Consider the following 12,403-nt stretch of genomic DNA (forward strand, 5'->3'; position numbering starts at 1 on the left):
GAAGGTAACCCTGAAAATGTTTTTTAAACTCAGCTCTTTTGCTCCTGCTTTTCACTGTCAAGAATGCATAGGTCAAGTTTGCCCTTACCTTAGAGTACAAAATTAAGCAGCCACAGACTACAAGAATAAGATTTGGTCTGAATAGAGTTTTCATTCAACTCTGTTTGCTCTTCCAGTAATCTAAGATGTAAAACCTCAAAAGGGAAAAACATCACAAGTTTTATGCAACTTTAAATTTATGAAAGAAAATAAACCCTGGCACAGGAATAATTTGGTTTTGCTGTACGGCGACGTTTGAGACCCATTCTACTGCTGTTTCACTTCTCCTTCAGGCCAAGCAATGGCCAATGGGAATAGAAGCTCCCTTGTGTTCTATTTCCAGAACACCTGAACTTACTGTCTACTGAGGCTAGAGAGCTATTTAGAGGCCCTTACCTTCTTCTTTTCCAGTAATAACGGCACACACGAGCTATGAAACTTTCCCTACGGTTTGGTTTCCTTTCTCACAGCTCATTTGTGTTACTCTCCTGGAAAATGAAAGAAACCCCAGAGTTTTTCAAAGCCCAAAAGCAATGTTGATCTCAAATAACATTTTCCATTTTCTTAAAAGCCATCATTTCCTACTTTACTCAGGCATGTACAGCATGAAATAAAGCCAAAACTACCTCTTTACAGTCCATGACGTAGATGCAGTAGTTGCAAGAAAATGTGAGCTCTGGTTTATGATGCAAAGGGTCACCCTGGGATAAATATGGGCTGTAATATTAAGGTGTTAAATTTCGTTATAAGCTCACAATTTTGGCCTCCTTTGAAGACTATCTGAACAAAAGCGGCTCACATCTGGATGAGGATTTTTTCTTCTAAATCCCCAGTGAAGCAGGTACATGAATTTACTACCACAACCTGTTTTCCTTATCCATCCTCATTTTCCAGACTCTTTCTTGCCAATGGTTACAGAGTTCATAAGAGAAGAGGTGGAATACAAATCGATGCAGGCTGACCCAGGGCCTCTCTGATAATTGCCTGCCCTGAACTAAGAAAGCATGTATGTTGTCTAAATCTGAGTCCAGCAGAGACCAAACATGAGTAACTGCCAGCAGAAGTACATGAGGTAATGCATATGCTAATTAGCTTGATGTAGCCATTCCACAGTGTATACATATTTCAAAATATCCTGCTATACACCACAAATATACATAATTTTTGTCAATTAAAAAAATACATAATAAGGAAAAAAGAAGAGTGAAAATCAACACAAGGGTTTCACGTGAGTTTACAAACTGAGGTCCACAAAGGACTTGCAAGAAGTGCATTTTGGTCCGGGTTTAAGTCTTTGATAGCAAGTCACAAATTATTTTTCAGATAAAATGGCAATAAGGAATATCCTGAAACTTAAGCCATCAATCCAAATACAAAACTAACATCCAAGGAGCCCTTTGTATGTTCTACTGGACTATAACTGCAACTGAAGCTTTTTATACATATAATGTATAATAATGAATAATAATAGTATAGCAATATTACATATTGTTATAATATAAAATAAAAATGATTTAATTTTAGGAAATAGAAGGAATCTTAGAGATTATTCATTTTACCAACCATATTTTATTGAACAAGGAACTGTGGAAGACAAAAAAATTAATGGAACCTGATCCCAGCCCTTAGATTTTTACTAAAATCAAATTAAACATTATATAAATAATTATGGCCCAATTCAAGTTAAAAACAATAAAAGATAAAATCAGAAATTCAAGGAGGATATTAAAGGATTCAACATATAGAAAAGAGTACTTCTTTTCTAAAAGGTGACTTCTTTTGCATGGCAAACTGGTTAAGAACATCCATGTGAGAATCACGCAGTCCTGGGTTCAAGTACTGACTACATCACTCCTTAGCTGTGTGACATTAGACAAGTTATTTAACCTGCCTGGGCCTCAGTTTCAAAATCTTGAAAATGGGGTAATAACATCTGCCACTCAGAGCCAATACAGGATTAAATAAGATAAAACATGTACAGCTTTTAGTACATTCCCTGCACACTCTCAGAGTTAAATGACTGCTAGTGGTGGCTTCCAGTCCTAGACCTATCATTTCTCTATCTCTCATGTCTTGCTCCTTCTCTTGCCAATGCCCCTTAACTGATCTGTCCAGAGCCCCTCTAGAACCTATTATTAACTCTCCTTTAAAGATGAGAAAACAGGCTTTCAGAGGATGGGGAACATGCCCAACGACACACAGTAAACAGCCTACCACATTCACCTCCAGATTCTCGGGCCCTAACATACATTATTATTTCTTTAGTTGTCTAATTCCTCCTATTATTTATAAACAATTAAAAGGCAAGTAGAGCATCTTGTACAAATTTCAAAAGGTGCTCTCTTTGGGCAGGCCCAGCTCCAAGAGTGTACAGCTTGCTGAGTAACATGCTGAATGGTTTCCAGTCCCTAAGCCACTGCTCACACATACACTTGTACAGTGAACAACCTACACAACCTCACGTGGTGGCCCTGGGTCTCCAGCCTCCAGTTTTCTCTTTTCCAGATTACATTCCACACTACTGCCCACGTGATCTCTGTAAAACTCCCATCTAATTGTTATTTCTCCTACTTTAAAATTCTGGATGGCTATTCATTGTTCAGAAACCCCAAGTCTCCAGCATGGCACACGTGTAGCCCTCCTAACTCTGGCATCAAGCAGCCTTGTCCATCTCAGAGCCTGCTCTGCTCTCCAACATGCTGCAGAGCCCAGCCACAGTGGAGTTCTTGCTGCTCTCTGGATGTGCCATGAGTTCCCATCCCTTCATGCCAGGCATGTGCTTTTTCTACAGCCCTTGCTATTCTCCCCCTTTCTCTCAGTCTTCTAACTCAGCCCCAAATACTTATTTCAATGCCTGGTCTTCAATGCAGTGCACACATTTCCCAATTTCTCAGCTGAAATGACTGCCCCTTCCCTGGCAGACCCCCAGCATTTGTGAGTTTGCCTTCCCCACCAGTTCATGGGAGTTAGGAGGATACTGCATAGCTTTGAAGTTCAATGGACCAGAACTGGAATCCTGACTCAAACATATTCTAGCTGTGTGAGTTTGAGAAAGTTACTTTCCCCTGAGTTTCTCCTGAGGCATTATTGACACTCAGGAGAAAGTCCTCTGCCTATCCCCAGAATTATTGTGGAGATCAAATGACTTAATGCTACAGCTTTCAAACTTGCTCAAATAATGGAGTCACTCTAAGGGCAAAATACGATGAAATCTTGATATACTTGTATTTAACTGTATCATGTTAACAAAGAACTATTCTACTAGAAGAAATTATGACAACATTATATGCATACAGGTTTTCAAATATAAAATAAAATGCACGTGTGCCACACATACACATTCATGCTTTCAAAATCACTGCTCTCATTTTATCAATTAAATGTTTGGAGGTTTTTATTAGCTTTTTTTTCTATTTGCTATTTTAACTTAACAAGTAGCAGCAGGTACCAAAAGTTAAAGAAAATATAATGAGAGGGAAAAAAAAGTAAAGATTAGAAAATTCTATTCCTTATTTTGGAGGGTATGGGTCAATAAATATTACTGAATTTTAATGGCCAAACACCTCATCTAAGAACAACGAGTCCACTGCTTATCACATGGTACATGCTGAATAAAAGTCGTTTGTATCTGAATTTGAAACTCGAATTAAGTTTCCTGAAAGCAAGGACATATTCATCTTTGAGTAATGAGCTCCTAACACAGTATCTCACACACAGCACTCAACAAATGCTGGCTTCATAAATGAACTAAAAATTAAGAAAGCATGCAAAGATCTATAAAACATTTTTGCAATTTGCTACAAATATAAATTCTATTTAAAAATCTATCAAATATTCCTTCTGTACCCATCACTTCGAGGTATTTAGAGTTTCTTTGGAGAGAGAAATGTGTAGGTAGAATTCTCCCTTAGGCACAGAAATATTAAGGTAGCTAGGTGGTAGGAATATGTCATCTGCACTATTGTAATATAACAAAAGGGACCAACGAAGACACAAAGCTTTATACACAGTACCTGTCAGCCAGGGACATTAGAATTTTGAACACATATTCAGTCCCACAGTCTTCTATTCAGAGTATGTCTGGTTACAGTAAACACTGTAGAGATTATAGAAAGTGAATCCTATTCTATTCTCTGTACTCAGATGAAAAAGCTACACCACGTATTTCACATATTTATACTCTTTTCTAACTGAAAGCCAAAATAGTCTAAAATTAAAGGCCAACATCCAATTGTTTTTCTTTCACTATGTCATAGATAAATATTTATTATCATGAATATTCATTATTTATTGTTAAGTAGAAAAGATGGGTTAACAAACAATTGTAGTATACACTACTCTTTTAGTGTTAACATAAAAATAAACATATATGTATTAAATAGAATAATAAAAGTTTTTTTCTCTACTTCTTTTAAAACAATATACGGCTAATTTTTTTTAGAGTATATCTATATTTTGTCACTATTACAGACTCAAGTTTCTAGAGATCTTCCGGAAATAATGAAATAAAATTCTTGAAACAAGGAAAACTTTGAAAACACATATGTAATTAAGAAAAAAAATAAAAGTACAGGATAAAAGGAGGTTAAAAATAAGTGTGGAGGTTGCACAGGGTTCTGAATTTTCTCTAAAATTGTGTGCTTCCTTTCCCAAAAAGAAGCCATCACCAGTACATTTAAGTATCCCTTACAGTTTTCAAAGTACTATTAGAAACATTCTCTCATGACTTTAATAAATTTCAAAAGGACTTCTCTTCCCCTTCCACCCCTTCATGTTAACTTCCACATAACAAGTTCTTGAGAACTAGATTTACGTGCATTATACTTCTGCAAGGTGAATTGTGAATATCTTTCTGTGCATATAAATATTCACTTGTAACATCGATTTTGGTAAGCACGGATCTTTTTGCCACAGTCCCTCTGATAACAAAGGGGCTGTCTTTAGCTTGTTATTGTAAGCAAAAGTCCACAGATGCCTTGTCTCTATAAAATGTAAAGATAACTTTTACAATAATGCCACAATGTATTGCAAAAGAGAATATTTTGGTATAATGGCAGGAAAATATTTCACTAGAGACTGTATTACTAAATTTTAAAGAAATGCTAAATTATTGGAAAGCCAATTTAAGTAGTTTGCTTTCTGAGGCTAAGTTATATTTCCAATCTAAACAACTGCAAATATCTGGATCCTGAGTTCAGAGAATTAATCTTTTGCCCTTTTTTTTTTCCTTTTTGTCTTTTTTCGTGACCAGTAATGGGATTGCAACCCTCAGTGTCGCACCCGCACTGCGACCGGCAACAGGATCGCAACCCTCGGTGTCGTGCCCGCACTGCGCTCAACCAGTGAGCGGACCGGTCTCTACATGGGATCCGAACCCTCGGCGGGGAGCCGCCGCGCTCCCAAGCGCCGCACTCTACCGAGTGCGCCACCGGGCCGGCCCTCTTTTGCCCTTTTTATTCCATTCCGTGGACAGACTGGTGGCTTTCAACATAATATTCTTTCAAATATCCCTCCAAGATGGAATAACGACTACAACACAAAGGATTTCCTTTATTTTGAGACTAATATGTGATTACAAGACAATGAAGTCCAACTAAATAAATTCCTTAATTTCTTTTAAATTCCACTGACAATAATATTTTACTACTGCAAATGTTTCACTGTACCAGAAATAACTGGTTTTGATGAAAATTTTCAAACTCCTTCTTTCAATGAATTTACGTTTTAGCATAAACTTGACAGCCCTCAGAAATTACATCCGTTTATATGTACAGTGTATATATACACACACGTTATATATTTTTTCAGTACAAATACTTCAAGTAAGCTTCATAATTGAAGACCCTTACTTTGATTATAATTATTACAAAATAATACACAATTTAATTATAATTAAATTTATAGTAAACACGATATAACAATAAAATCTATAAAATCTGATCTTACTATTTAATGCTTCTGTAGAACCTCCAGAGCAACGTTCTTTTCTGTCTTGTTTTGTTTTAAACACATTTCAACTAGCTCATGTGTACTGTCAGAAATGGAGAGGAGCTATAAGTCATGGGCATACAAAGTTTAGAAAACTACCTAGTAATTTAATGGGAAAACAGTTTCTTTTGTCAATGATATTGTTTCTGGAACACAAAAAGATGTGTATTAGAGTGTATGTGCACATGTGTGTACATATTTTGTATACATTCTTATGGGCATTTGGTCATTCATACTTCCAATTAGTAGCTACAAAAAAATAGATTGACTTTATTATCTTTAAGGACCATTTTACCTTTTCAAAAAATATCAGGGAATAAAACTGAACTTTCAGGCCCCAAGCAATTTTTTCTAATAGTCAGCAAAAATATTCATACAGTTGTCTCAATTAGAATGTCTCAGAGTATCTCAAAAAAGTAATAAAACAATAAAATTGAAAGGTACACCAATTCTTCCAAGACCAAGCTACAGGAGGGATTTATTGGACAAGCGATTCCACATCTTTCTTTCCTTTCTACAGACAAGAGTCAATTAGATTTCATTCTTACTCTAAAAATTCAGAACCAAAGAGCCTATCCAAAATGTCTAGAATACCTGAAGCTCAGACAGCTGGACTCACTTTTGTCACACTATATTGCTCTGCCTTATCTTTAAAGTTTAATTCAACTGTAAACCTGACCAAAGTTTTATCACAATCTTGAGGACTTAGTTTATGAAGCCCAAAAGAAACGGCACAACACGGAAAGTCATCCTAATCTCCTGGAAGTTTTTATTAAAAAGAGATTTTCTGAGTCCCCTTTCATGTTACAAACCCATAAAAGCATATAAAATTTACTAAGCCAAGAATAAAAGGAAATAGAAAAGCCACAAACCCATTGTTGACTTTCTGAAAGAAGTATAACAGAATAAGAATTTTTAAAAAGTTAAAAATTACTTACTTTTCCCAGATCTTTGGTATAAAGCTCAGAAGGCAAGCTCCCTTTCTCCCACAAAATCTGTTAATTAACAGCAATCACCCAAAGAAGGTCAGGCAGTCCAAATATATCTAGAAATTGTTTAGAGACAAAAATTTTAGATTCAAAGTCAGATAAGAAATTAAAAATCAAAATACCCCACTGCTATTCAGAGTATCTCTGCATAATTAAAATAAAGATTTCACTGAAATACCTAAATGATGAGATATGTAAGCTATTTTTCTTTCATAGTATACCAACAAGGATTTCTAAATCTAGATGGCATTTTGATCTATCATCTTATTAAAGTTCCTAAAGCAGTAACTAGCAAGGCTTCTTGGCAACCACTCATGGCAAAAATGTCTTTCTCTGGGAGTCATAAAAAGGAACTGAGGGAGGATATGGACTTCTTTTTTTTTTTTCCTTTTTTTTGTCTTTTTTTGTGACCGGCAACGGATTGCAACCCTCAGTGTCGCGCCCGGACCGGACCGGGACCGGCAACAGGATCGCAACCCTCGGTGTTGCACCCGCTCCTCACTCAGCCAGTGAGAGGCCGGTCTGTATGTAGGATCCGAACCCTCAGCGGGAGCGTCGCCGCGCTCCCAAGCGGCGCACTGTAGCAGTGAGCCACCGGGCCGGCATGGACTTCTAATTATACTGTGACTTGGGAGGGAAGGTCTTCTGAAACCACATTTGCCATACATCTCATAAACAAAGAAGTGCTTGTAAATAAAAATGAACAACAGCAAAGAAAATTATCAACAACTTTTAAACACTCTTCAGATGGATCAATTTAAGCACACTTCACTTTTGCAGGTAGGAATGGAAAGAGATAGTGGCATTAATTTTTTCCTAATAAAACAGAAAACCTGAAAATTCTGCATGATTAATAATCTCACTTAAAATATAAAGTTACTTTGCCAACAATCCTGCAAATAGATACATAGGTAATAATTTATTAATAAGATAAAATACTTTAAGTAGGTAAAGCAGATGGCACAGGTAACCTGTAACCTAAAGTTTGTACACCCTTCAGGCTCTCCCATTCTAGGCCTTACGTTAAATGTAATTCTAAGAAGTGTCATAAACTTGTTTACAAGCACAAGAAATTGAGAAATAAGTCAATTAGGAAGAGGCAGGAAGTACTGCTAAAGCAACCAGTCCTAACTAAGAAGCAAACAGAACCCCACAAACACCAATAAGCATCATTAATCGTTATTGCTATTGCCAACATTTATATACTGTCGAATCTTAAGACAGACTCTTCTCTGTTTTACAAGTATTAACTCTACTTAGGGACAAGCAGAATTTCACATTTCAGTGATCCCCTGGACATCACTGTATTACCACACAGTACACTCAGTTCTGCTATAATACTTGTGTTTGTTACTAGAGAACAATTTCAGCATAACTCAAATTTTGTGTTTGTTTATGTATGGTTTCATTGCAAGAAACTAATCACAGAAGACTACAGCCAGGCTGAACCCAGCCACATAAGGACACACAGAATGCACAAAACCCGTGTATCAAATGTCTACCAGCAACCTCAGTTTCTACAATGTGCTATGAGCCACACCTGTCCACATCCAGTACCCCAAATGTCTGTTCCCTTTCAGGTACATCTTCCACCACTTCACAATAACTCACATCTGCAACCCTTCTAAGACAGCAGTCCACAGCAAACATCAAGACTTTTTCAAGGTAAAGTGCCATATTTACTGTATATCATTTATATATTTCTTAACCGCTTAATAACTATTAAAACTGTGCTACAACTTTTATTCAGTTCCCATCTTTTATTTTTTAATCTGTTACTGATAGTTTTTTGAGTGCTATATACCCATCCCCTTTTTCCCCATTAGTGCTGTAGGTTTTACTGCATGATTTTGTACAGAATGGTGATTTTTAGGAACACATATATCATATTTTAGCAGAACTGACTTATAATAACTAGTGTTTATAAGGATGCTTGTGATTTATCCATAAGGGGTTAAATTGTGATTTTCATATTTTGGTATTATGTTTAAGAAAACAGCAACACAATGTAATACAATTTTAGAAAGACTTTCATCCACGATGTTTACAATTACAAAGTATTGACACTTAAGGGTCAGTTTCAATTATGTGAAAAATTTATTTATGAGAAGTTCCCTTACAGTATCAAATAAATTAGATGTTACTGCACCATTTGAAAGAACAAGATGATGGTGTTATAAAAATAGATTCTTGCAGACAAGAGAGCTCAACTGTAATTGCTGGAAAGGACAAACTGAATGGAATTACTTTTCATTCCTTAAAACCAATAAACTGAAAAAAGACTCTGAATTTTCTTTTAAAAAGTTCAAGATACCCCTAAAGATGTCCACAAAGAAGTTTTCTATTATAAGTAATATCATTTTAAACAATTTAAAAAATATAAATATCTAACAAAAAGTAAGCAGTTTTTAAAATCCATAGAATATTTAATAAAATGGGAAAATGTTCTTAAGCAGCATTCATTAGAAAAGCAGACTATAAAGCAAAATGTTTGATATTGTCCCAATTTTGTTTAAAAGTATCTATATCTAGAAAAAAGACTAGAAGGAAAAAAAATGCCAACATTAGAAAATCTGCTAATTATAGATGGTAGAACTAGAACAGAGTAATTTTTACTTTCTTCATATTTTGCATTTGGTGGGAAAATCCTCTTTTTACTCTCACTTTAATTTCACACATGAATCCACCCAGCAGAATGAAGGCTAACCCAGGAACAAGTAACACCAGAAGTTTCCTCATCAGTCATAAGTATTAATAAGTCCAGTCATACGGCCAAACCCTTGAAAATATTATCTACCTCACATTTCAAGGACAAATATAGTCCTAACAGGAATGTTTAAAGTATACAAATCCATAACAGAGACCAAAATATAATTTGCCTTTACTGGCTAAAACAGTCATGGATTTAGTAAAGTCCAGATGAAAGATTTTTAATTATATAATTGTATCCAGGCTGCCTTAATGTCTGAAAGAAATTTTGCTCTGAGTAAAGAAATTGTGTTCTGGATAAAGCTCCTTTCAAACAAGATCAAGATGAAACAAATACAGAGAGGGATGAATTCGGGCATGGGGCTGAACCTCTAACTTAGGGAGTTTTAAATAGAAAGGAGGATAAGAGAGATTGATCTTTTTATAACCTCCAAAAGAACTCAGCTATATTAAAATTTTCCTGACAACAACAAAACTTGACTTTGAAAATAATCCATTTGCCTAAAAAGGTGACTTGTCATGAGTGTGCTTAGTTTAATCTCACACACTGACATGACATAGGAACTGCATGTTGAGGGTACACAGGAATCGAGGGCCAATTTGGAACAACTTGGCCACCACATACCTGAGTTCACCCACCCACATTTGGCCAGCAGCACATTTAAATAACGTGTCCATTTTCATGTGCAATTTAACCTTCGTGGCATCCCTGCACACTCAGTAACTATTTGGTATAGGGTCGTTACTTTAATATGTCTCTCCATTCTCAAGAATGTGCTAAGGGTTAAAAATCAGTGATCGTGGGGAGGGTGCGGGGGAGATTGTTTCATAAAATCTGAAACATATGAATAACAACCATATCCCTGCTGTACAAATAGGTATAGTAAGTAGTCTGTTTTTTCTTTTTACTTCCAAAAATGCTGACATAGATGAAAAACGAAAAACAAGACCCTTATGCAGTTAGTTTAGAGCATGGTGTCATAACACCAAATCAAGGGTTCAAATTCCTGTACACCACCCTACCCACTCTACCCCCATACCAGCCAGCCATCAAAACGAACCCTTACATTTCAAATTTGTTTTTGTATTTTTAAGCATTTTCACAGGTTTCCAATCAACTTAAAACAAAAGCTACTGGCTTCATGTTTTGTTTTATTTTAAAGAATAGAAAAGACAAAATGAACATTTTAATTATACTACTACAAATAAAAAGAGATCACAGAGGAGAAATTGAATTCCAGAAGTTCTCACAAGTTGCTGCCTAAAATTCTGCACATATGCAACTTTAATAATTAACAGCCAAACATTATAATCAGCAAGCAAATTCAGATACTATATCCAATTATCAATATTCAAAATAAAAACTATGAATTTTAAGTTTTTGAAGAAGACATACTGAAATATACATCCATACATACATATGAGGGTACTTCAAAAAGTTCGTGGAAAAATAGAATTAAAAGATAGTACGAATTTTTCCACGAACTTTTTGAAGTACCCTTGGATCTCACACTGAACTCCTGGTATGGAAACTATATTTCTTAAATTGCTTTAAGAATAAGCATATGTATAGCTTAGGGGAATACATTTTCTTATTACCAGATATAAAAAAGGGCAATCAATTTTCAGAGTACCTGGAAAACAAGCAGAAAGTATCTTCTCAGGCTCTCTAGTCACTCCATGGGCAGAATTCCAATGTAATCTAAATTGGTCTCTGGCACTATCTCATTTCCTCTGCCACCTCTGGTCCAAAGGCCAAAGACCTTTACTTTGGATGGCCACCTCCTTTCATCGGTCCTTTCCTTCCAACATCTAAATTCCCAGTGCCACTATGGGAATAATCTTAGCAGAAGGGGGAGAGGGGGACTTAAACAAATGATTAAGGACTTTTAACTCTTTCTGGATTATGTACATTTTTAAAGAAAGGCCCAAGTACCCAGATCTTGGTTTCTAAATACCTTAGCTCATTGGAGAAATATGTGGGTCTGGGCCTGGGGCAAAGAAAGTACAAGAACAGAGTAATTTTTACTTTCTATGCCAGAAAGCAATCAAGTGCTCAAATATTAATACAGACATGACAAAAGGACATAGGAGCTGCCATGAAGGGGTTGGGAAGTTTGAACAGCAAAAAAAGAATAACGATGATGAACTATCACACATTGAATAAAAAGTAACCCATAAATCCATAGATATTCATAAAAAAGGGGACAGAGGGAAGCTCTTTACAAAGCATGTGGCTGATAAATAAAGGAATAGGAGAAGAAAATCCCACTTTGCAACCATGAAGAAGGGAATAACTGACTCAGTTAAGGATCATTAATGGATGCTAAAACCATTAGGGAAATGGTTGTTGTATAACAAGATACTCACACAGCCTCTGAGTATCACCCACAGATGACTTACCATTTACCTAGCGGAGTGGAATCCATCCTTATGAAGGAGAGCTCAGGCAGACCACCTCCTCCAAGTGATGCTTGACATAATCAACTATAAGACAATCAAACACATGTACCTCCACAGTCATGATATAGTATTTTTGCCAAACATGCTTAATCTGTACCTACTCATTGTTACAATCAGACAAATCTAGATTGTGACACATTCTTTTTTTTTTTTCCTTTTTGTCTTTTTTCGTGACCGGTAACGGGATTGCAACCCTCAGTGTCGCACCCGTACCG

At 36.0% G+C, this 12,403-nt stretch overlaps 1 protein-coding gene across 1 annotated transcript in view; it reads right to left on the minus strand.

The window, feature by feature from the left end:
• LOC103587128 (amyloid beta A4 precursor protein-binding family B member 2-like) overlaps positions 1–12,403 on the minus strand; it is a 119,343-nt gene that overhangs the window by 76,929 nt on the left and 30,011 nt on the right. The window contains exon 3 of the mRNA XM_008568541.1: positions 6,966–7,072. The gene's annotated coding sequence lies outside the window, so the exon portion shown is untranslated. The remainder of the gene's footprint in view (positions 1–6,965; positions 7,073–12,403) is intronic.

The sequence above is a fragment of the Galeopterus variegatus genome, unplaced genomic scaffold (genome assembly GCF_000696425.1).
Source record: "Galeopterus variegatus unplaced genomic scaffold, G_variegatus-3.0.2 Scaffold421, whole genome shotgun sequence".
NCBI classification, from domain to species: Eukaryota; Metazoa; Chordata; class Mammalia; order Dermoptera; family Cynocephalidae; genus Galeopterus; species Galeopterus variegatus.